Source organism: Mustela putorius, unplaced genomic scaffold (genome assembly GCF_011764305.1).
Source record: "Mustela putorius furo isolate JIRA1106 unplaced genomic scaffold, ASM1176430v1.1 tig00003834_pilon_pilon_pilon, whole genome shotgun sequence".
In the NCBI taxonomy this organism is placed as follows: Eukaryota; Metazoa; Chordata; class Mammalia; order Carnivora; family Mustelidae; genus Mustela; species Mustela putorius.
In genome coordinates this window covers 27,011,461-27,033,701 of record NW_025421987.1, presented here as the reverse complement: position 1 = coordinate 27,033,701, position 22,241 = coordinate 27,011,461, and the positions used below count along the sequence as shown (strand labels likewise).

At 39.5% G+C, this 22,241-nt stretch overlaps 1 protein-coding gene across 3 annotated transcripts in view; it reads right to left on the bottom strand.

Moving 5' to 3' along the window:
- The window catches only part of TMEM45A (transmembrane protein 45A), a 66,702-nt gene extending 44,689 nt beyond the window's left edge, over positions 1-22,013 (bottom strand). For 2 of the 3 annotated variants that reach the window (XM_013045607.2, XM_004771939.3), the window contains exon 1: positions 21,672-22,013. The gene's annotated coding sequence lies outside the window, so the exon portion shown is untranslated. Of the gene's footprint in view, positions 1-11,296; positions 11,385-21,671 lie in introns of those variants that run through there. The other variant, XM_004771941.3, reaches the window with a different exon arrangement.
- Positions 22,014-22,241: the final 228 nt, after the last annotated feature.

The following is a 22,241-nucleotide window of genomic DNA, read 5'->3' as shown; positions in this document are numbered from 1 at the left end:
CCTCCTCCAGAAATGTTTTAGAGGGATCCTTATCACATTTGCTGCTGTCCATTAGGGCACTACTATGGCCAGACAAAATGGAGGCACTTTAAGTACCCCAAATATGCCAAGCTTGCTAACATTTGCCTCCTAGCTCTATATAATTTCCCTGCTACCTAGAACCCTCCCCGCCATCCCCTGATTAACATGTATCCTACATGACTCAGTTCAAGGAAAAAAGAAGTAACAAAGAAGTGGGAAAAAAAACTCATCAGTCATCTCATCTCAGCCAAGGAATCTCCCTGACCCACTCTCCGAGTGGGAGGGCCCCCTTCACTTGCTCATAAGATACTCATGTGGAATTTTTCATGCAAACCATCATTATATACCTAGGGTCTCCCTCATAATACTGTGAGCTTCTGGAAAGCAAGAACCATATCTTTTATCCTCATACACCCATTGGACAACATTTATTGAATGGGTTGTTAAACAAGTTGATAAAGGAATCAATGTATCAATGAGCATGCTCATAACCCTGTTTAAGTGTAAGAAGCAATACCTGGTACCACACAGTCCAAAGAATTAAAAGAGGACTAAAGTACTCTTGCAATATCTGCATTGCACTCAGGCTAGTTGTCAAGGTGTGGGTCACAAGGATATGGGTAGAAGACATCAGCAGAGCACCCTGCGATGCTTCCAACTATATCATAAGAAGCATTGTTTTCAGCTGTGCAGAAGATCTAGCAAAATTGGGAGTTGTCCCATTGTTAGCTCCTGGGAGGTTAGGGACATGTGGAAGTCATGAAATAGGAATATGGTGGGTAGGAAGAAGCATGCTAAGGATCAGAATGTGGGCCACAGAGCCAAAGATCCAAGGCATGCTGACCTGAAGGAGAGAAGGGACATGCAGTGTTGGTATCATCAGAAGGATGGTGGCAGACTGCACTGAGCAAAGGCCAGACCTCAGGAACTTTATTCTCCCTAACTCACACCACTCTTGACAAGTGTGTTCACCCTCTGGGAATATCTTGCGAGATATTTATAGCTTGGAACTCTTGGCTGCACCTGAGATTGTGGTCTGTAGTGAGTGTTAGGTCAGAGCTTCAAATCTTTGATGCACCACACTGGTATGCTCCTGGTGGGTTCAGTAGTATCAGAGGAAAATACAAATTCCCTCCATCCTAGGAACAACCAGGTGAGTGTAAGGGAGGGCCAAAGCTTCTGGAAGCCAGAACCTACCCCCAATCCCTGGCCTATTGCCTAGAAATGAGTCTTCTTATCTACATGGCCTCACGTTCTATGTAAACTCTGCCATGAAAAATGTTGGAAAGTATTGAGTTAAACTATATGAGGTGAATAAGCAAGTTTCAGAGACTTAGAACTTCTAAAAAGTATTTCATTTTGACAGGGCAAAGTGGGTAGAGGATAACAGATATGATAGTAACCAGGATCTGGCCCATTAGCCTTGCAGGATTATGAGCTCTCAAGTGTAAGTACAAACTAAGACCAGCCTTTTTGTGTGGGTGTTTCTGAGAATTCAAGTGGAAGGTGGGACACTAGCACACAGCACCACTGAAAGTAAATTAATAATAATAACCCACAAGAATAAGGCCCAGGTCCTCAACAAAGGCACACTCCTAAAAAACAAACATATCAAGGTGAGTGACACTTCATCCCCCAATAGCCCATATTTCCTAATTGAGAGAGGCAGGTCAGGGACCAGAGTCAGCCCTACAACCACTGCCTGGCACCTCACTACCTCTGCTCCTAGCAGAGTATGCCCCAGGGAAAAATTGGCCCTTAGAAATTAGAAACGCTCAAGGAATTTCTCATGCATACCCTCATTAAACCCTCAAAAGCAAGCTGGAAGATGAGGAGGAAGAGGGCATGACTGTCAGTGAAGCTGAGCTCAGTACCCCCATGTCCCAAATTTATTCTCCTGCCCCTCTTTGCTTTTCTTTTCAAGCATAGATCTTAACCTGAACTCAGGGTTGGGTAAAGATGGGAAGGCACATCATCAGAGAATCCCAATAATACCTAAAGACAATTAAAGGTATCAGGAAAGCATGGCTTCTATTGAACTCTTACTTAACCAGAAACCACAAATAAGGAAGAACAAACGCCTCTCCCCACACTACTAAGTTGCTCGGAAATATACTTCACAGTCACAGCAAATGGGCCTAGAGCTGTAATAGGACCAGGGTACAGGAGAAAGGCAAGAGCAGAATGTGGCAAGGAGGCCTTCTTCACTCTGAACACGTAGCAGACCAGCCCCACTTCTCAGCCTGACTCTGGCTGGCATCATGCGCCTGTGGACCTGAGTGGGCAGGAGAAGGCCAGACCCTTCGGCACAAACATGGAATAAATGGCCTCAAGGGTGAGTGTGCGTACGTGCTGAAGCTACCGTGGCACCTCAGCAGCCAGAGCCAAGGAGAAGCTAACATCTGACATCTAAATAAGCCCTGCCAAGGTAGGGCAAACACCAAAAAGAGGAAACTAAAGTTAATCCCCACCACACCTAATCTCCACCAGAGATGCAAATGTCACCTCGACTCCATCTGTTCAACTCTGTCAGTGAGGAGCTGAGCACATGCCAGAGGAATTTAAACTCTACTAAATACTAAACTAAAAGGCATCCAAGGCATTTATAGAGCTCCACTCTCTAAATTTTGCTCCCAGCTTCTAAAGGTGTTCTTCAACAATTAGAAATGACTAGAAAGCAAATATCTTCCTTTTTGAAGGCTAAAAAAATGTTCATTCACTTATCATCTACCATGGGCCAAAGAAGAATTAAGGAGTCTCCTTAATGTGAATCCCACCTTGTCACTTCAAAGTAGCATCCAGGTCCCAGCCTGGCAGTAACATCATGATAATCTCAACTTTTTTACTTCCCCTTACTCCCCCACTTCCTAGAGCAAGACAGGAAAAGTGACAGGTCTTTCTTCATGATGAGATACTCTTGCTCCCATTGACTTAGGGACAGGAAATGATGAAGGCAGAGGCTGCTTTTGTCCAAAGGGTTGAAGCCAAGTTGGCAGCTGTGTCTGCTTGTTTCTCCAAGGGATATAAGAAGAAACACTAGAACCAGAAGTCCAGCCCCACCATGGTTCACTTCAAGCTGCACAGAGTGGATGTTCCTGTGGAGTGAGTGTGTCTTGGGGGTGGGGTCGGGGAGGAACAAGATAATATAAAAAGGCATTGCAGGTAAAAATCACACAAACTGTAAAGAACGGAAGACAAAAATAGGAACAAAGAGCAAGGACAATGAATAGAAAACAGTAACAAATATAGTAGTTATTAAACTATACCAATAATTAAACAGTAATGGTCTAAATACACCAATTAAAAAACAAGATTGGGGGTACCTGGGTGCCTCGGTCGGTTAAGGGCTGCCTTCAGTTCAGGTCATAATCCCATGGTCCTGGGATCGAGCCCTGCCTCAGGCTCCTTGTTCAGCAGGAACCCTGCTTCTCCCCTGCCTGCTGTTCCCTCTGAATGTTCTTGCTCTCTGTATCTCTCTCTCTCTCTCCCTCCCTCACTTGCTCTCTCTGTGTCAAATAAATAAATAAACTCTTTAAAAAAATAAAAAAACAAGATTGTCAGAGTGGATTAAAAAAAAAAAGACCAAACAGTATGTCAGTATGTTATCTACAAGAAACCCACCTTAAATATCAAGACACATGTAAATTAAAGGGATAGAGAAAGTTATATTATGCTAACACTAATCAAAAGAGAACAAGAGTAGAGATATTAATTTCAGACGGAGTAGACTTCAGAACAAGGAAAGTTGTCAAGAATAAGGAGGGGCATTGCATAATCATAAAGGGGACAATTCCCCAGAAAACATCGTGTATGGGCTTGACAGCAGAGCATCAAAATGCCCAGGGCAAAAACCAATAGAATTGCAAGGAGAAATAGATGAAAACACTATTTTAGTTGGAGACTTTAACACTCTCTATCAGAAATGGACAGATCTGGGACACCTCAATGGCTCAATTGGTTTAACACCTGCCTTCGGCTCAGGTCACAAACTCAGGATCCTGGGATCACAGGTGCTGGGATCAAGCCCCACATGGAGCTCTCTGCTCTGCAGGGAGTCTGCTTCTCCCTCTCACTCTCCTTCTGTCCTCTCCCTCTATCTCAAATAAATAAAGCCTTTAAAAAAAAGAAGAAGAAACTGAGAGATCCAACAGGCAGAAAGGAGGGATATAACTGAACTCAAAAGCACCATTAATCAAGTGGATATAAATAATATCAATAAACTACTTCATCCAATGACAGCAGAATATACATCCTTCTCAAGCTCAAATGAACCAGTCACTAGGATAGATCACATTCTGGGCCATAAAACACACCCTAACATAGTTAAAAGAATAGAAATCATACAACAAATCATCTTATACCACAGTTCAATTTAATTATAAATCAATAACAGAAAGATAGCTAGAAAATACCAAAATACACGGAGATTAAAAGCATGTTTTTCAATTACACATGAGAAAAGAGAGATTTTTTAATATTTTGTGTTAAATGAAAATGGAAAACCAACTGAAATCCCAAACCTATGGGATACAGCAAAAGTAGTGCTCAGAGGGAAATTTATAACATCTAATGTATATATTAAAAAAGAAGAAAAGATCTAAAATAATAATCCAAACTTCTACCTTAGAAAACTAGAAGAAGAAGAACAAATAAAGATCAAAATAAGCATAAGAAAAAAATAATAAGAACTAGGACAGAAATTAATGACATTGAAAACAGGAAATCAATGGAGAATAACAACAAAACCAAAAGCTAGTTCTTTGAGAAGATCAATAAAAGTGATAGGCCTCTAGCCAGGCTAAGATAAAAAAAGAAAAAGAAAAGGAAAAAAAGAAAGACACACATTACTAACATCAGAAATGAAAGAGGGGACATCATTATAGATCCCATGAACATAATAATGATAATAAAGGAAAACTATAAATAACTCTATACTGACAAATTGGATAACCTAGATGAAATGGACCAATTCCTTGGTCCATTGTTTGGACAATTTATCAAACTCACAAAAGAAAAGATATAGACAATATAAATATGCCTATGTATATTAAAGAAATTGAATAAGTAATTAATGACCTTCCAAAAGACAAAGAACAGGCCCAGATGGGCTCACTGGTGAATTCTACCAAACATTTAAGGAAAAAATTGTATTGATTCTGTATTCTACTTCCAGAAGACATAAGTAAAGGGAATACTTCTTAACTTATTCTATGAGGCCAATGTTACCCTAACACTAAAACCAGACAAAGACATTACAGGAAAACAAAACTACAGACCAATATATCTCATAAACATAGAAGCAAAACTCCTCAGCAAAACATTAGCAAATCAAATCACAAAAATGTATTAAAAAATTATACATTACAACCAAGTGAGATTTATCCCAGCATGGTTTTTGAATGTTGTCAGTATTTTAAATGTTAGTTCAACATTAAAAAATTAACTAAATTAACAAATCACAATAGGCTAAAAAAGAAAAATCACATAATCATACCAATAGATGCAGAAAAAGCATTTAACAAAATCCCACTCATGATTACTTAATTTCTTAAAAAAAAAAAACCTCTCAGCAAACTGGAGTGAAGGGGAAGCTTCTTTAACCTAATAAAGAATATCTACAAAAATCTACAGCTAACATCATACTTGATGGTGAGAAACTTAAAGTTTACTTGCTAAAATCAGGAATAGACACCATTGTAGTAGAAGTCCTAGCTAAAGCAATAAGAGAAGAAAGGGAAATAATATGTACACATTGGGAAGGAAGAATTAAAACTGTCTTTGTTCACAGATGACCTGAAAATCTGTATAGAAAATCCAAAATAATTGACAAGAAACTAGAACTAATAAACAACTGTAGCACAGTTTTGAGATACAAGGTTAAAATGCAAAAGTAAGTGGGACTGCTTTTCTAAGGCAAAGGAAATCATCAGCAGAATGAAAAAGCAACCTATAGAATGGGAGAAAATATTGGCAAATCATATCCAAAATATATAAAAAACTCATACAACACAATAATAAAAAAATTAAAAATCCAATTTTAAAATGGGCAGAGAAATTGAATAAATATTTTTCCAAGAAAGACATACAAATGGTCAATGGGTATGCAAAAAGATGTTTAACACCACTAATCATCAGGGAAGTGCAAATCAAATCCACAGTGAGATATCACCTCACACTTGTTAGAATGGCTATTGTCAAAAAGGAAAAATAACAAGTACTGTGAAGGATGTATCGAAAAGAACACTGTTGGTGGTAATGGAAACTGGAACAGCCACTATGAAAAACAATATGAAGGTTCCTCAAGAAACTGAAAATGGAAATACCATATGATGCAACAATTTTACTACTTGGAATTTACCTTAAAAAAAAAATCACTATCTCAAAAAGATAACTGCATCCCCATGTCTACTGCAGCATTATTTACAAGCCATGATGTGGAAACAACCTAATTGTCACCAACAGATGAATGGATAAGGAAAATGTAGTGTACGTGTATATATATATATATACACACATATAAAAGAAAGAAATCCTGCCACTTGGGACAACACGGATAGAACTTGAGAACATTATGCTAAGCAAAATAAGTCAGACAGAGAAAGATAGGGAGTGTATGATCTCACTTATATGTGGAATCTAAAAAGAAAGAAAGAAAGAGAGAAAGAAAGAAAGAAAGAAAGAGAGAAAGAAAGAAAAACTTGTAGATATAGAGAACAGAGTAGTGGTTGACAGAGGTGGAGGAAGAAATGGTGATAAAATGGGTAGAAGTAGCCAAAAGGTATAAATTTCCAGTTATACGATAAATAAGTCCTGGGGGTAAAATGCTCAACATGGTTACTATAATTAGAAATACTGTATTGAATATTTGAAAGTTGCTAAAAAAAGTAGATCTTAAAAGTTCTCATCACGCACACAAAAAATCTTAAGTGTGTGTGGTGATGGATGTTAACTAGTAATCATTATGTTATATATAAACATACCAAATCATTATGTTGTATGCCTAAAATTAATACAATGTTATCTGTCTATTATATCTCAACAGAAAGGAAAAGAAAACCACAAATTGGCCCAATTAAAATGTGGGCTAAAGACCTGAAAAGACACCTCACCAAGGAAGATATGCAGATTGCAAATAAGCATGTGAGAAGATGCTTAGTAAATATGTCGTTAGGGAATTATAAATTTAAAAACAGTGAGATACTACTACGCACATATTAAAATGGCTAAAATCCATAACACTGACAGTACCAAATGTTGGTGACAATGTGGAGCAACAGGAACCCTCATTGCTTGCTGATGGGAATGCAATATGGCAACTTTGGAAGACAGGCAGCTTCTCACAAAACTACTCATATTCTTACCATATGCTCCAGCAATCAAACTTTAATATTTAGCCATAGTTGAAAATGTATATGCACACAAATACCTGCATATGGATGTTCATACCAGCTTTATTTACAACTGCCAAAACTTGGAAGCGACCAAGATGTCCTTCAGTAGATAAATGGATAAATAAAATGTAATACATCCATAAAATGGGACATTATTCAGTGGTAAAAGGAAATGAGCTATCAAGCTACAAAAAGACATGGAATAAACTTAAATGCATATGACTAAGTGAAAGAAACCAATCTGAAAAGGCTACAATACTACATGATGATTCCAATTACATGACATTCTAGGAAAGGCAATAACCACAGAGACAGCAAAAGATCAGTAGTTGCCAGGGATTAGGAAGGAGAGAGATGAATGGGCAAAACACAAAGGATTTTTAAGGCATTAAAACTATTTATATGATAATATAATGAGGGATATGTGCCATTATACATTTGTCAACCCATAGAATGTGCAACACTAAAAGTAAACCATAACATAGACTAACTTTGAGTGATATTAATGTGTCAATAAAGGTTCATCAAAATGTATCTCTTCACTGAGAGATACAGATTGTGGGGAAGGCTGTATACTTGCAGAGATAGGGGATACATGGGAATTCTATACTTCTGCTGAATCTTGCTGTGAATGCAAAACTCTTCTGAAAAATAAACGTTATTTTCCAAAAAAGACACTACAGGTAGATGCCCAATGTATAAAGTCACATGAACAATGAAATGAACAGTATCACTTTCCAGAACTCAGCAAAAAGGGAGAACTCACAAATTTATTCTGTATCTGGCATCTAATGAGCATCTTAACACAGCCCCAAAAGAAAAGCCAAAAGTCATATTCTGTGCTTCCAAACAATTTTTGTTTTCATGACCCAAAGCTGGTGAGGACTTTTTGAATCAACAGGAGGGAATGGCGGAGTCAGCAAGCACTCCTACTGACTGGAGATTGTGTCTAGTACGCTGCAGGGGAGTTCTCTTGGTACCTTCACAGAAGCCAACTATGTCCCAGCCAGCCGAGTCACCCTCTGGCCTTGGCCCAGGAAAGAGCCTCCCAGAAATAACTGCCAAATTCCACAGTCACTTTCAGCTTCTGCAGGCCTATTTGTATGATCGGAGCACTAAATAACCACAGTCACAGCTGGAGAACCTTCTTTGTGCATGCCAGTTTTTTCCTCTTTCACTACCATGTTGCTCAATTCTGTTTCCTTTCTCTGAAATTCCTCTAGTTTATCCTAATTTCAAAAGCTCTATTTTCCCTGTTCTATACCTACAATAAGACAAGTGCTAAAACATAGTTATTGCTTGGGCCTCACCAATAGGAGACAAGAACAAGCATCAACCAGCTCCTCATGATCATCCCCCAGTGCATCCTCCTAGAAGGGCCTGAGTTTCATGTGAAGGCAGTGTGCATAGCTGTTCTGAGAGCACCCGGGCTCAGGATGCAGCCACATCTCTACCACCAGATGTGAAGGAGGTAATAACAGGCTCTATGGGTATAAAGGTACCCAACAGAAGCCAAAGAGAACCTACCTGGGAGAGTATCTCATAGTGTTTGTTTGCCAGTCCATTCCGAAAGAATTTAAGATTGCTTACAAAGATTGGGAACATAAAACAAAAAGGAATGAGGAAAATGAGAAGTTGAGGGGCTTGCAATTTCTGGATTGGGATTGAGAAAAGATTAGCTACAATTGAATGACCTCTAACTTCACAGTTCCCCACCTCATTCTGTCTCTTCTTTACCAGTCCTGCATGATTCTAGCTTTCTTGTCAAGGTCATCAAAGACCTCCATATTGCTAAATTCAATGGCCAATTCTGGCTTAGCGTACTTGAGCCACTAGCAGAATTTCACAAAGCTGAACACTGCCTGCTCCTTGGAATATACTCTTCCTATTATTTTTCCTCTTCACTAGCCCCTCCTTCCATTCTGTTTTCTCCTAATCCCTAGCTTCTTAGAATTAGAATGTCGTAGGGCTCAGTTTTTAGTGTTCTGTTCTATCTCCTCAGTACTGTGGAATCTCATCCCTTTCACATTCAACAGTATGCCACATGCCCACAGCTCCCCAATTTTTATTCACAGCCCAGACTTCTCCCCAGAACCCTAGACTCATTATGTCCACCGGCCTACTTGGCTGTCCAACATACATCTCAAACTCAAAAGCATCCAAAGCAGATCTCTTGACACCCCAACTAGATCTGCCTACTCATGGTTTTCCTCCACTCAGTGACAACTACATTCTCCCAGGGTCACCAAAAATTTTACAGTCATCCTTGACTCCTCTCTTTCTCTCATTTCCCACATGCAATCTGTTAGAAAATCCTGTCAGCTCTATCTCCAAAACATGCTCAGGATCTGACCTCTTCTCACTACCTCCCCTGAGGCCACTCTGGCACAGGCCTGGGTTATTAAAATGGTCTCCGAACTGGATTCTGCTTCCACCTTTGCTCCTTTCAGACTATTCTTAACACAGAAGTCAGGGTTATCCTGTTGAGATGCAAGTCATGCACAACTCCTCGCAATAGCCTATATTGTTCCATATGATTTAGCCCCCAACACTTCTCCAGGCCCCTCTCTTCTCATCTACTCCTTATCAGCCACCCTGGTCTCCTTGCTTCTTCTTGAACACACCAGGGTCTCCTTCAGCTTCAGGTCTTTGTATTTGCTGTTCCTCCTGCTTGAAATACCCTACCCCCTCATCTCATCTAAACCTTTGTTCAAAGACTGTCTCAATGAGGCCTTCCCTGATCACTCTACTTACAACTTCCCCATCCCCTTTTCCTGTTTTATTTTCCCCATAATACAACCTCTCCTAACATACTTCATAACTTACTGACTTGTTTTGTTTATTGCAATTAGAAGAAAAGCTCCAAGAATGTTAAGATTCTTTTCTATTTTACTTTGCTGTTTAGAACTGTTCCTGGCATATAGTAAGTGGTTCGCATGTTAAGTGTTGGATAGATGAACAGAGGCATAAATAGATGAATAAGTGAATGGATGGATGGCTGGATGAATTGGTGGATGGAAAGAGTGGATAGCAGGACTTGTGCTTTGGCTGCCAGATTCCTGAATATCCCAGAGGGGGTAAATGTCACAAATCAAGCAGAAATCAGCATGTAAGACACAGATCTCCCCACATCTACTCTGCCTATGTAACTGTAACACTAGATCCTAATATAAAATGAAATGAAATGTCCATTCAACCATTAGAATTAGACTAGGCTTAGCTTTGTCTCAATCAGCCAGAGCCCACAATAAGCTGACTGAGAAAACACTCAGTTTTGAGTACAGGAGTTGAGAATGATAAGCCAAGACTCCAATGCTAGGGAAGGTGGCTAGAGGAGGTGTTGATAACACTAAAGGTACCAGTTTCTACTGAGTTTCTAATGTGTGACAAGTACAACACAAGGCTCTTGGCTAACTTTATCTCATTAATTCCTTGCCACACTGGGAAGAAGGTATTATTACCCCTATTTTACAAATCAGGAAACTGAAGTTCAGAGAGGTGAGTTATTTCCACAATATCCCAAATACACAGTAAAAGTTGGGATTCAAACTAGATCTATATAACTCAAAAGTTCTTATTCTTTACATACTAAAGGTTACTCTTGAAATGGTGAACCAACTTTTGTTTCAGATCAATTCTCCCTTCCTAGTCCTTCACCATACTTAGTCTCAGTATAGCAAACATCTTAGAATTGGAGCAGAAAGAATAAGAAAGAAGAAGTTAAAACTGAGTCTTTGTTTCTTAATTAATGCTAAAAATTTACCAACAGAATAAAAAAAATCAGTATGCTGAAATAGGACAACTTTCAGTTAGTTTTATGCACTTTCACACATCCACATACACACCAAAGACAACTAATAGGAAAACACAACAGTTAAACTCACCACACTACCCTCATCCAAATCTCTCATGGGTTGTAAGAACCAAAGGTGTGCCGGTTTGTAGCTAACAATCCTGGCAGATTCTGCTTAATACTCAAGAAAGAAAAGCATATTTCACCAGCATCAGCCTTGCAACAGCCCCAGAGAAATCTCTTTTTCTCCTCCCACTCATGTTTCTCCCTAAGCATACACTGTCAGTGGCCTCCACCTCCACCCAACTTACAGAAACCTGGCCCATTACACCCTGCAATTAATATCATCAGACTTGTGAGTCTGATTGTCAACCTAATTGGGCATGTTCTCACTTACCAGAAGACACTTGTCCTTCACATTCAGGGAGGCACTACTGACTTACTGTCAAAGTATTTCTCTAAAACCTGCAAGGTATTTACTTTCATTTATTCCCACTGTCACCAACTCTGCCTCTGGATTAATCACTTCTATAAAATTGTTCAACCAGCCAACTTAGGTGCTCAGTGTATAAACACAGCAAATGTAGAAGGTTCCCACAGGGATTAGGCCCACCCATGACTTTGTTTCCCTTACATGAGCCAACTCACCAACTAGCTCACACCCACCCCTACCCAAGGGCATCTATGAAGACTAAGAAAAAAACCAGGAATGAATATTCACAATCATTCTGCTAGTTTCAGCATTTGGACCCACCAACCAATAAGAATATTTCTTGGTTCTTGCTTTAAAAATAAGACCCACAATAGTGTGTGTAGAATGTACCTGTGAAATTCAAGTTGTGCTACCAAGAGCCCGTAAAACAAGGAGGTTTAGAAAATACTTCTTTTCAAAGGATGGCAGTAACCACATGCTGCCAACACCTGACTCGTCCTTTTAACTCCAGTCTCTAAATTAGTACAGAAATTGTTCCAGAAAATCAGAAGATCCTCTGAAGACCCTATTAAAGGAGATTTAACATTCAATCAATAAAAACAAGGAATGAGTAACAGTTTCATTAGGTGCTCATCTGGATACATAAACTTGGAAGAAAGTGATGAAACAGGCCTCTGATTTTATTTTCTCAACCTTGTTACACCTGTGTGACCCTAAAAGCTGAGAGAGAGAACCAGCTATATGATTTGTAGGGCCCAGAGCAAAAAGAAAATGTGGAGTCCCTTGTTTATAAATTGTTGAAAATTTCAAGATAGTGACAGCAGAGCATTAATACAAGCATTGGGGCCCCTCTAAAACTGAAACCCTTTAAAACTACAGAGGCTGCACATCCACAAAGTGGGCACTGCAGAAAAAGTACTTGTCCTCTGAGTGCTGGAAAGAGACCTGAGAGAAACTGTGGCTGAATTACATGCTCTTAAGCATCATTCCTTCTGGGTGGAGTGTTCCAGAAAGCTCAAAGTCCCACGAAGTATTATTCCATTCCAACTGGATTGATCTGGAAAGATATATCTTACAGGAGTGGACTCAGTAAGAAATCTGAATGCTTGCTGATAGAAAATTTCCTATAATTTTGTTTAGAGAAGAGATTACTTTATCAGGTTGGAAGAGTCCTCTTTGGTCACTAGCTTAGTAATGGTTGGATTTCATAAGAACTGATCACAGAAAAATATAAGACTCAACTTTATGGCTAAGGGAGTAAGTCTTCAAGCAAACTTTCAACAAAATTTTTGAGAAGACTGGTTCAGTCATTTCTTTTTTTCTCTTTCTGCCTTTTAACTAGTCTTAAGTTCACTTTTCTTCTTGCTTTTTTAGTCAATATGGACTCAGAACTTCCCTTAATGAATTCCATCTCAAATCATACCCACAGGAAAAAGACAAACTTTGATTCGGGGATAGTGGAGGAGAGGATATTTCTAAACATCATTTGTTAACTGAAACATGGAAAAGTAAAGTGATGATGTGCCAAACAATGAGGAGAGAAGATACCCTTTGAGCCCACAGCCTTTCCTGAAAATTTACTTTTCCAGGCCTTAACAAGTTCCTCATTAACAATAGTCCACTTCCAAATCTGGAAATATGCTTTATGATTCAGCACAAGCAGTGATCGATAATGTACCAAAAGGAAAATTCAGAAGCATAAGTGGGCTCAGTAAGAGTCAAAGCTGTTTTTCATAAAATGTAGGACTGTGCTCTCTGAAGGTAGTAATGGATGCTTTTTCAGTGATAGCCCCAAACTTTTTTAAAATTATTTTTATTTGAATGTAGTTAACACACAATGCTATATCAGCTTCAGGTGTACAACACAGTTTATACATTATGCTATGTTCACCACAAGTGTAGCCACCATCTGTCACCGTACAATACTATCACAATACTATTGACTATATTCCCAGTACTGTGCCTTTTAGTCCCATGATTTATTCATTCCATAACTGGAACACTGTATCACACTCCCTTTCACTCATTTTGCCCACTCCCTCACCCCCCCACCCCAAGAGGGAACCATCAGTTTGTTCTCTGTATTTACAGGTCTGACTATGCTTTTTGTGTGTTTATTCTCTTCTGAAAAACTCAGCTCCCATCCGAGAAACAAACAGAATGTCACCACCAATCAGGGTGCAGAACCAGTTTCATCCACTCACCCCACCCTCTCTTACTCATTACCAGCATGAAACATAAATAATTTAACATAATGCCAAAAGCAAAACCAACAACACTTAACACAATTAATAAAACAACAATTAGATATTATCAAGCTTTTTACACATTTATCTCCAGGAACCAAAGTCTTCGTCCTGAATTGCATCCTCCTGTCAGACTAGTGGCCTCTGATATACACGGGAGTACAGAAGGTGCTATAGAGTCCTGAGCTCATCAGATAGAGGCAGAAGGCTCTCACCCATGATCTCTTAATCTTTTCTGAATCTCTCTCTCTTTCTCAATGGAAAAAATGAGAGGAACAAAATCTCCTTCAAACAATGCTGATTTGGTGGAAATTAAAGTGGAAAATGGACTTCACTTATCATCTAGTATGGCTGTTATTATTGTTAAATCCTGCAAATGAATCATTTCTGCTATGAGAACCATCACAGTGACATGGGAATACTGACCATCATCCATCCCTACATCCCAATCATTAGTATGGTCATCGCTAAAATTAAGTAAAGTTTTCTAAGACTTCTGACTGAAAGCTTCCTTTCTAGATGAAAAAGTGACGTTGGTACCTCTCACTTAAAAGACAAACTGACTTCCAGTTTTCCCAAAGACTGAGCTTTTAGTCCCTATCCTCCAAAGAAAGTAAGATCTCTACCACATGATAGTAATAATATCCTGTTGTCATCTTAAGTAGGAGCTTTCCCAATAAATGATCTGGGCTACAACAAACTGAAAAACAGAATTTCCCAGCATCTGAGATATGTGTAAGTTGTATGAAGCAACAATATATCTGCATAGACAAAGTGGGAAGGAATGATAAGGTGCTCAGCACCGGCCAAACTGAAGAAAACTCATTTTATTCTATAAACTTGTCAAGTCACTAAGTTGTACACCTGAAACTAATGTAACATTTCATGTCAACAAATTTTTTTTGTTCACCATTTCTTTGTCTTTTTTTTAAACTTTATTTTATTTTTTCAGTGTTCCAAGATTCATTGTTTATGCATCACACTCAATGCTCCATGCAATACATGTCCAGATTTTTTTAAAAAGGAAAATTTGTTTGTTCAAGCAGCAAAGCATCTATGCAGAGATATCCAGATAGGGTGTCGGACTGCACTTCAAGGAAGCAGTGGAGCAGAGAAACAGAAAATGTCCAATTCTCAGAGGGAGAAGAGACAGCCCAGGCTCAAAGCCCGGACATAAGGTATGAACCTCTAGAGTTTTAAGCCCATGCCTGACTCCAGGGCATCCTTCTCTGACCCAGCCTCCTATCTCTAGTAATGAAATCAAGCCCTGCCCTTTCAACTTCAGTCACAGTTTCAACTGGACTTTGTGAATTCATTCCCCATGTGCCTCTGTTGGGTTTCAAAGGCTTCTGGTTCTAGATTCTGGCTTAGTCAAACCCCTTAGACCTATCAGCTGATCTTGGCAGCCCTGTTTTGGCCCTTGCTTCTCTCCATGAGGCCTTCAACTCTGAGTCATCCATTAGCCTCAACAAATTAGCTTTATCTCATCCCCCACCCATTATCCTCTACTCCTAGCTCCAGCCCTTAGGATGCATGATGCATTTGGCCAGTATTACTCTTAGCTGAGTTCACCTCACCATAATCCAATGTGGAGGCTGGTGTTATCAAGCACAGAAAAAGAATCTTAAAAAACAATAATAGTCATTGAAGAAGAACTTCTATCTTAGAAGCCAAGGTAAAATCAATACAGACCACGGTTTGGCAAATTCTGGCTTATTATATACAAAATGTTACCATAGTGAAGACCTCAAATGTTTGACTTTTTAATAGTACAAATATATGCATGTAAGTATACCTCCAGGACAGTCAGGGAGAGTGTATTTATTCCCATTTGAAACACAACTGCTTCACTATTTTAGGGTGCCAGACATTGTTAATTTTACTTTGTTTGGCACTGAGCATTTTTTTATTCCTATAAGAATTACTTTTTTTAACTTACAATTCCACTTCTAGGTTTATACCCAAAAGAACTGAAAGCAGGAATTCCAACAGATAACTGTACACCGATGTTCGGAGCAGCACTATTTATAATAATTAAAAGATGGCGTATTGGTTAAGGTTCTTCAAAGAAATAGAATTAATAGGATATCTGCACAACTACATGTCTATGTCTACTCTGTATACATAGCTAAATCTATAGCTATATGATATAGAGAGAGGGACTTATTTTAGGAATTGGCTAACATGATTACGGAGGCTGGCAAGTCTAAAATCTTCAGGATTAGCCAGCGGGCTAGAAACTCAAGGAAGAGATGATGTTGCCATTTAAGTCCAAAGGCTGTGTGCTGACAAAACTCTCTGTTGTCAAAAGGAGGTCAGTCTTTTTCTATAAGGGCCTACTAATCTAAATGTTAATCTCATCTAAAAAATACCTTCTCAGAAACATCTAGAATAAGCTTTGCCTTATTTGATTAGTGTGGCCTAACCAAGTTGATGCAAAAAATTAGCCATCACAGATGGAAACAACACAAATGTCTTTCAACCAATGAATGGATAAACAAAATGTGATATACACATATAATGGAATATTATTCAACCTTAAAAATGCCTTCTATAACATGGATGAACCTTGAAGACATTATGCTAAGTGAAATAAGCCACTCATCAAAGGACAAACATTGTATAATTCCATTTATATGAGGTACATAGGGTAATCAAATTCCTAAAGACAGTACAATGGTGATTGTCAGGGAAGGTGACAGTCATTGTTTAATGACTATGGAGTTTCATTTTGGTAAGAAAGTTCTGGAGATAGATGTAATTCTGCACAACAATGTGAATGTATTTAATGCCATTGAACTACACATTTAAAAATGGTTAAAATGGCCAATTTTATGCTTTTTACCACAATAAACAATGAATTGCTTATATGCTTAGGCTTTATTATGATCCAGATACTATGCTAAATTCTTTATATGGATTTTTCTCATTTAATGTCTATTGTTATCTCCCACTTTATAATAATAAATGCAACATAATAAATCCTCCTGGAGAAAGTGACTTATTCAAGGTACACTAGTAAGAAGCAGATCTGTGATTAAAACCCTCACAGTCTGATTCCAAAGTCTATGTTCTCAGTCAGAATGCTATACTGAAAAGACTGTCTCCATTAACACAATGAAGTAAAAAGCAAATTAAAATATTTTTCAAATACTAGTTTAGAGTTGATCCAAGACTTAAAGAATATAAAAGACTTAAAAGATGTCAAATCCAGGCTAGATATAATGGGATACCTAAAATAATCCTGCATCAATCTTCATCATGAGAAGTTCTTATCCCAAAACCATAGCATCTCCAGACTAAGAGAATAAACTTTGATGCCCAAGAAATAGAAGTAGAATATTTACCTGACACCTGCCCCTTTTTCCCACAAGCCTTAAACATTTCAGTTTCTCTATTTTTTTTTTTTTAATAAATATGTTGTGGTTCCAAGCCGCAATATTTTCAATGATGAAAAACAGAGCTTTTCCACCATTTTCATGAATAAAATAAGGTTGTCCACTCCGGTATTTTTTTTAAAGATTTTATTTATCTATTTGACAGAGAGAGATCGACAATGAGTGAGGGAACACAAGCAGGAGGAATGGGATAGGAAGAAGCAGGCTTCCCCCTGAGCAGGGAGCCCGATGTAAGGCTCAATCCCAGAACCCCGGCATCATGACCTGAGCCAAAGGCAGACACTTAACAATTCAGCCACCCAAGCGCCTCACTCTTGGTACTTTAATTCAACATAGTACCAGAAGCCCCAGCCACAGCAATCAGACAAGAAAAAGAAATAAAAGGCACCCAAATTGGTAAGGAAGAAGTGAAACTTTCACTATTTATAGATGACATGATACCCTATATAGAAAACCCTAAAGACTCCAAAAAAAAAAACTACTAGAATTTATAAAGAAATTCAGTTAAATTGCAGGATACAAAATTAATATACAGAAACCTGCTGCATTTCTATATACTAATAATGAAGCAGCAGAAAGAGAAATTAAGAAAACAACTCTACTTATAATTGCATTAAAAAGAATAAAATACCAAGGAGTAAACTTAACCAAAGAGGCAAAACATCTGTACTGCAAAATATCAAATACTACTGAAAGAAACTGAAGAAGACACAAACAAGTGGGAAACTATTCCATGCTCATGGATTGGAGGAACCAATATTGTTACAAATACTATGTCATTTCACTCATATGTAGAATTTAAAAAACAAAACAAAAAGACAAAATATAAGGAGTCAAACGAAAGAATAGACTCTTAAATACAGAAAACAAATTGGTGGCTGCCTGAATGGACATGGATGGGGGAGGGGGAGGTAGATAAAGAGAACTAAGAGGGCACTTACTGTGATTAGCACTGACTAATGTATAGAATTGTTTAATTATTTTACACCTGAAATTAACGTAACACTGTATGTGAATTATATTTCAACTAAAAGAATTGTGGTCCCATTTTTATTTTCAAATTATCTTTAGATCTATACCTGTGAGTAGACCCTTACAGAAGGACTGAAACGATATAGACCAAACCGGTAACAAAGGCACCCTCTGAGGAGAGTGGTAAAATGAGAAGAAACCAAGTAAATAAAGGGGAAACGATGGCTTCTGACTCTTAAACACTTTGTTTTCAAAAAGGATAATCATTTGGCTGATATTTACTGAATATCTACCATACATCTGGGTATTAAGGTGGGTTTTGTTCAAACAAGATGAAAAGACAGAGTACTGGCCTGCAATGTGCCCCATCTAATGAACGAGCAAAATGTCTTCTGTCTCCAAACACCATATATCCCATAGACATGATTCATGTTGTTATTCTGGACCCTCCAGGGAAATTTTACCAGCTCAATTCTTCAAATGTTCCCTTCCCTTTCCATGATCCTACTTCCACGGACTTCTTGACTATCATCATAACAAGCAAGAGCAGAGGTTAGCCTAGTGGTTAAGGTTCTAGAGTTAGACTGGCTGTGTACCTGCCATTTGTTCACTGTGTGACCCTGGGCAAGTCTCTTAAGATGCCTGTGCCTCTGTCCCCTCAGTCAACAGGTAAGAGGATTACATGAGCTAAATTACATTAAGGCCTCAGAATAATATTCGCCATGTACTAAGTGGCCAAGAAATGTTAGCCACAGATGTCTTAAAGAGCCATCTGCAAACAACAGACTGTCCCAGAAATGAGGGGAGAAGAAAAAAAGATCATCCAAAAGAGCTAGAACCTTAGAGATAATTTTTCAAATGACAGCACAAAGAAGGGCATAATGGCTCCATGTCTTGCCCGAGGTCACACAGGTGGTCAGCCGCAGCGCCAGGGCCAGAACTCAGGATCTCTCTGCTCCAGCACAATGCCCTCAAGGAAGAGAAAGCAGGAGAGCACAAACCTGACGCATGTAGGTTTGCCTGACAGGTCTTACCTACTTCCATAACTGCGAACTACAAAGTTACAAGTATTAACGGGTGAAGAGATGATTCTCTCAGCAGGGGGAGAAAGAGCTGCTCTGCCGACACAGTGTGTATAGGAGAACGGGAGAGTTGGAACAATCACATCCATACCAAAGACTTTAGGGCAAGGCCTATCTCTAAAAAGTGTCAGGAATAATAGCCCGGAATAGCAGACTACATCAACAGAGCTTCCAGACAAACACCACGGAGTCTAAAAGGAACGGCCCAGCCTGGGTGGCTCAGTGGGTTAAAGCCTCTGCCTTCGGCTCAGGTCATGGTCCCAGGATCCTGGGATCGAGCCCCGCATCAGGCTCTCTGCTCAGTGCAGAGCCTTCTCTCTCTCTCTCTGCCTGCCTCTCTGCCTACTTGTGTTCTCTATCTGTCAAATAAATAAATAAAATCTTTAAAAAAAATAAAAATAAAAATAAAAGGAACGGGCCAGGCTCATTGCTCAGTCCTAACACACAGCCTGCTGGCCCTGAAGAGAGATCGCAGAAGTAGTGGAGTGGACAAGGAGACAGGACCCCAGAAAGAGATTGTTCCAGAAACACTTCCACCATATAACTGCTGCCATTTCAGCTTACCATCCCCCACCCTTCTACATCCCAAGCCTCCCCTTCCGCACCAGCCTCTCCGTACTGTCCTCTCCTGCTTCTCCCACCTGTCCAACCCTTCCATCCATGCACCTTTCACAGATTATCTGGAATTACAACCCATGGTCCCCAAGGATAGACCCATATTTTCCAGCCTTGGTGCTTTGCCCACGTCTCCCCTTTCTCCTAGAATGCCTGCTACCTGCTGTTCCATGAACACTTTACTTTCAACCAAACCTGTTTGGCAAAATCCTTTCCCAGAAAACGAACCTTCTATGAATCCATCCTACAACAAGAAGTCCTATTTCCATTCTTTGCACTCCCAGAATCTTCTAGCTCTTTCTCTGGCACCTGATAAATTCTACTCTCCTCTCAAGACTCTCTCTCCTTTACAGCCTTATATAGTGCATTATTAATAAGAAGTCAGCACTCAGTAAATGCTAGTTGCTAATCTGGGGAGTCAGAATGGTAGCTGAGAATCTGACATGAAGCTGAGGAAGCCGAGAAGGAAGGAAAGGAGAGTACAACAGAAAAGACTTACAATGTGCCAGAACTATTGTTTAACCTATGTTAACGCACTTAGTCCTTGAGACAACCCATGAAGTAGGTAGGTAATAATATCTCCACATTACAGAGGAGGAAACTGAGGCACAGATGATCTGAGTAACTTATCCAAGGTTCTAACGGTGGAGTTGTGAGTTGAACCAAGCCAACAGGCTCTTTCTATTGCTTCTCTGCAACTCTGTTCCTTCTAACCTGCATCCCTGAAAACCACTTCAACTGTTCCATCCACTGTTTGTACCACCGTTCTGATTCAAAAACACTCGGCAACTTGCAATTATGGCACTAAATCTCCACCCACTGCTTCTGAACCAGAAATTACACATGAGTTTTGGTTAGATCTGCCATGACAATAAATAATATATGACAAAGTCTCAAATCCAAAACATTGTTTAAACAAATTATAGATATTTTGAATGGAATGGACCTCGGGCCATTCACCTAGCTCAACATTTGCCATCATTTCCTTTTCTAAATTCTGAAATATGTGTCACAATTATCTGCAAGTATACACATCTAATTATCACTCTAAATATTACTTTGATAGAATTAAGGGATTAACATACAACTATAAGTTATCGACGCACACAATTGTCTGTCACATATTTAATGAGCTTTTGACCAATAGTAAAGGATTTTGGTCCCCTACTATGGATAAGAGAACCTAGAAAAGATGTATTTCGTTACAACCACATTTACATGTAGGTGAAACAGCAGTTACCTATAGAATTCAGAATGTAAGTTAATATTAAACATCCTATTAAGAGAAGCAAAAGTTTTGTTAATTCAGAATAAGTTTGGTAACTTTCTCAATCCTGTATCCAAACAGGGAAGGTGGGGGTGGATAAAGATTTCAGCTTTACAAATATATATTCTGTTCCCACAGAAAGAAATAGGAAAATAAATTTTTCAGTAGATTCCACTTTGAGATTTGGAGAGGCTTACAACGGGATGCCAGTTAAATTTCTGTTCCCAGGAAATTTTTGAAAATAACACACACGTAACCAAAAAAAAAAAAAAAAAAAAAATGAAATTGTTAGCAAAGCAGAAGGAAAGGAAGCCGGGGGTCTGCGCAGATCGTGGCAGCAAGCGATCTTCTCATTTCCCTGATGAAGAGTAGATAATGAGAACAGCAAAAAGACGCAGGAGAGAGAGATCACAGCGGGAGAAATAAGATATCCAGCATGTCTCCAGAACTTACCCAACTTGGTCTGTTTACTCAACACTACTTTTCTCACTTTGCCAGTTTTAAATCAGACAGCGGCTGGGCTTTTGTTGTTGCTGTTTCTGTTCTTTTGATCCCAGAGCCCCCATGAAAATTAAACTGTGTGCTGGATGGGATCTGGCCCCGTCTCAGCGGAGGAGAAAAGTTTAAGCTTGGATCCTCGGTTGCTTCTTTGGGAATATGAATAATAATAAGTGGCTAGCAGGAGAGAACGTGGGGGACGTGCCCAGCTGACGTCGGGCCCGCGAAGGGGCCGCACAGTTCCCCAGCGCAGCTGTCCAGATGTGCTTCATCTGGTTCCCCCGCGGGGCACGAACCTCGGCGGGCCGACTACCCGAAGCTCCAGCTCATTGGTGGCCGCGACTCCTTCCTGGCCTCCTATTGGTCAGCCAGCCCGCCACTCTCGAGGGTTTCGGCCCGCCCCCGCCCGCCGGGCTAGTTCGCTCCATCCTCGAAAGGAACCTGGAAGTGCAGCGCGGGCGCTGATGTGGCACTCAACAGCGGCAGCGGGCCCGGGAGGGGCCCGGGATCGAGAGGGGCTCCTGC